Genomic DNA, 4,374 nt, shown 5'->3' with positions numbered 1-4,374 from the left:
CCGTGAGTGCACCTCACCTGGCACCTGCGCACACACACACACACACACACACACACACACACACAGACGCCGAGAACTCGCACAGAGAACACACATGCATCGAAAAGCACTTCCCACCTGTCCCAGACCGCAGCCATGTTGACTGTGTTAGTATTCGTGGGCAGGAGTGGCTGGTGATCTCTCAGGGAAGTGACAGTCAGAATGGGCTGTCTGGAACACTCTGTCATTCAGCCCGAGTCAGGGCCTGTCCAATTGATCCAGCCCAGCTGTCAAAGTCAATGAGAGACGCTAGACTAAGGAGCAGCAGGGACGGTTTGTGCTGCCAGGGGTTATGGATGATGTATAATATAAGGATGGTGTTTGTGTTATAAGCTACCTGGCAGGAGACAATCAGTTAGCTGTGGCTCTGTGGAAGAGCTTTGGTGAGGAAGGATATAACAATGACGCCATGATTGAAGTTTATTAATGGAGTTTATTTCGTGCTGTGCAGTGCCAGGGCACATATTGATGAAGTCACAATGAAAGCAATAATTACTTTTCCACCCAATAATTACCAAACATAAGAAACACCCTGCCCCCAACATCTGGAATCTTGCAACTTAATATATGTCTTGATTTCTAGAATTTATGTTCTTTGTTTTACAGTTTTACTTAGAAATTGGAAAGTTATTCAAGCATAGAGGGTATAGCATTTCAAACTACTTAATTGAGCATAGCGTTGGTTCAGGCAGGACGTGAAGTCAAGCTCAGCTCACAATTCCAGCTGATAGAAGCTGATTGCACACAACTCACAGCAGCTGATGGCTCAGCCGATTCCCTTTAAGCAATTGGCATATTTCAGGCAGGGTGCCTTATTTAAGCTGTCTTAGCCTGCCTACCTTTTCTGATTTCTCTGCAAGCCGCTTTGCAGCCCACACCCAACCCAGCTCCTCCCCTTAAGCCGTATCTGATTTAATGTCACGTCTGTTGTCATCGATGCCTGCTCTGTTCTGTACCCAATGGGGCTCTGTACTGCATCTCTCAGGAGGTCCCAGTATAAGCCATACCACTAAATATACCTTGCAAAAGTTTGCTTTGACAGAAGTGGCCCTGACTGAACTTTTTTTGTTTTGTGGTATTGAAGTATAGCAAATGGTTAAAGCCATAACATAATTTTCCTGATAATAACTTTATTTGGTTATGTAGGTTTTGCCACTGCTGATAGATTTAGAAAATAGAATAATGTTAGCATGCTAATATTTGCTTCTTTGCACATAACACAGCTGAAGCTGATGAAGACAGTAGTAGTTCATAAAGCAAAGTACTAGACAAAAATACATTTTTACCTGTGGTGGTCCTAGAAGAAAAGCGTGTAAAAGCTATTCATGCCTGTACCAAATTTTGTTCCACTCCATGAAGTGGATGTGGAGATCCTTTAATGGATAACTAAGAGCTTTAACCTCATGGAGGCATTTTAGTGAACTCAAGGGCTCAACAAAGAATAATAAAGATATAAAAATGTGTTTACTGGGGTCTGCACAAAATGATCTGTGATGGCCATAATGGCTAAAGAGAAGTGACATAAACTTCATCAACAGATCATCCAAGAAAGTAGTGCAGCACAGATACACCACAGCAATGACTGATGGGAGAAAAGAGTATCTTCCACATTACTGCTTTTAGAGGTTATGAGAGAGTTGGTGCCAAATGTCTGGCAGCACTTATTCACAGTGCCCAGGTGGGGTTTTAGATAATTGTGTGATATGGATTTGCCAAGCTACTTCATCCACCAGCCAGGCGTTATTGATGATGTTCCCCTATATTCAGTATTCTTTACACCTGTAAAGAGAGACTGCTCTGTCGACACAGTGTTTGGACAGCCTTTTAGTTGGCTCTATGCGGTTTAGTGGAGGCTGTTTTCCAGCAGCCATTGTCTGATGATGTATGGGCTGCTGTTTGGGCTTAGTCCACCTTTGACACGATGCTTTATTCAGCCGTGTGATGTGGTGGTGTGAACCTGGCCAGATATTCACTGTGGATGTCTAATGTTACAATAGAGGGTTTGCATGGAACCATTTTGGGATCAGGTGTTGGATAGTAAAAGACTTCCATCTAGCACTCGAACGGAAATAAAATGTTAAAAATGAACATGCTATTATTTTGTTTACAACTTTTAAATCAAAAGTTTTTTCCTATTTGCTGACCCCTATTCAGACTTTTTCATTATAGCAAAAATCTTAGTGTTATAAATAATACAGCAAGGGGTCAGCAGCTTGAAAACACAGTGCAGGTGAGTATTTTTCCATGTGTGCATTATCAGTGTCGTCAACCTACGAACTGCTATACTGCTTACAGGTGTAACAAATAAAGGCTATAATAAGTAGAATATGAAATGCTTTTAGAGCCAGAAAACATGATTACAGTGTATAACATGAAGCGCACCATTTGTCACCGCAAATAACTGTAAAGTCAGTGTTTTTGCTTAATTTCTTTATAGGACTATCAGAAACTCACAATCATTACTTTATTACGTTATATCAGGCCTAATACAGTACCATTATAATTCACTCATGGTGTAAAACCCTCCGCTTAGGGATGGGAATCGAGAACTTGTTTCAGTTGAGAATGGTTCCAAATTGTCCGATCCATTGGAATCGTACGCCACCGAGTTTATCAGTTCCCTTTGTGAATGGCAGCATGTTTTTCTGACAGTTGTGTCACAAAACCATGACGACAAACTCGTGTCGCGTGGCCTCATTTTCAACTCTGAGTTCACAACTCAGAGATAACAAAACCGTTGTGTTGATGCTGAAAACCTGTGTAGGCTGACTTTTTTCCACACAGAAAAAGAAACAATAAGAGAATCAACAAAGAATTGGACCGATCCATAATGGTATTGTTATCAATAAAATCGTATCAATTCCCATCTCTACCTACGCTCTGTAGTACTTGTTTACTTAACTGGGACATTTCAGCCTTTGAATTAACCTAGATCTTAAGATATTTAGCATGCTGTGGAGGAGCAATTCAGTTTCATATCATTGATTGGCATTTAACATATCATGGAAAACCAGATGCACTTGTTGGCTTGTGCTGTCAGTGTAAGGAAGACACATCACTTACTTATTTAAAGTGAAAGACCTGGTCCGCAATCATATTTTGTTGTCTTCTTTAATTTCCAATCAAGTCATTCAGAATTGGCAGCAAAAACCGAGCATAAAGCCTGAACTGCAGAGTTATGTCACACGGTGTTTAAATGCACGTAATATTTTGAATAATAGTCAATATCCTGGTTAGACATACACATACACATGCGAGTGAGTACTTTGAGTAACTTGAGATATCTCATTATGTAAAAGGGGATGGGATAGTTTCATGGAGCAAATCAAAAACCGAATGCTTTTGGTATGCTGAATGGATATTGGTTGCATTAATTCAAACGCACAGTAAAAGTGGCCACTATTTCTGATTTCTAACCAGCCCTACATATGCTCATTTTGATGTATGTTGGGTACTCTTTGGAGAAATTGGAATTTAAGTTTAATCCACCATGTGCCTGCATTACGGTCTCAGCCAATTTCATTGCATGCCCTTCACGCTCCCTCTGATTGGACATTTGTCCCATGCTCGATTCCATTTGATTAAGCCGCGCTCAAACGGCTCCTGGCTACAGGGAGCAAAGAGGGGACAAGGTTGGCTGTGGAGATATTATTCTGGGAGACCTCTTGACTCAAATCGGTTGTCACAATCTGCATGACTTACCTGGACGATTAAGCAGAAAGTCATACATGACCAATTTTTATTTCTTTATTTTCAGGATCTTCTGTTAATCTTACACATGTAGTATACAAATGTTTTTATTCATTTTAGTTAAATTTCTTAGCATTCCATAAAGTGCACCCAGGTTTAAATATTTCCACATCCCCAACTGAGGGATTTTATTCAGTCACATCCTCAGCATTGCTCCCCATATATCCAGGCTCTTGGCTCTCCTGGTCCACACTGAGCAGAAGAAGTCATCAAACAAGATGCCAAACCATTGCTATCTGATAGCAGGGACACTGACCTTCTCTTCCTCATATCTGATGGTGGTTTTTATCTGCCAGACAAATGTCAGAAATACCATTCCCCAAGCACAATCACTTTGGCACACCAGCCAACTTTTCCTCCTCCCCTCGCTCCTCGCTGTTCCCCCCCCCCCCAATTCTCCCCCACTGTGCACGGCAGAGCTCCAAGCGAGACATCTGCAATACCGCAGCTATCAGTCAAACCGTGATATAGGGGAAAACTCACAGCTCGCCAGAATCCTAAGGGTGAGAGGAGAATAGGAAAGTGGCTGGGACATGCGACAGAAACTTCATTTGAATTTCATAAAAGTGAAAGAACTAATTTAAA

The 4,374-nt window shown here is 41.4% G+C and overlaps 1 protein-coding gene across 1 annotated transcript in view; it reads left to right on the top strand.

Moving 5' to 3' along the window:
- Positions 1-4,374, top strand: part of LOC118339940 (interleukin-1 receptor accessory protein-like 1) — a 231,794-nt gene that overhangs the window by 92,895 nt on the left and 134,525 nt on the right. The window lies entirely within an intron of this gene.

This window comes from Morone saxatilis, unplaced genomic scaffold, assembly GCF_004916995.1.
Source record: "Morone saxatilis isolate NCDOM2014 unplaced genomic scaffold, NCSU_SB_2.0 Contig6, whole genome shotgun sequence".
In the NCBI taxonomy this organism is placed as follows: domain Eukaryota; kingdom Metazoa; phylum Chordata; class Actinopteri; family Moronidae; genus Morone; species Morone saxatilis.
Note: the sequence above shows the minus strand (reverse complement) of the source record. Positions and strands in the feature narration are given on the sequence as shown.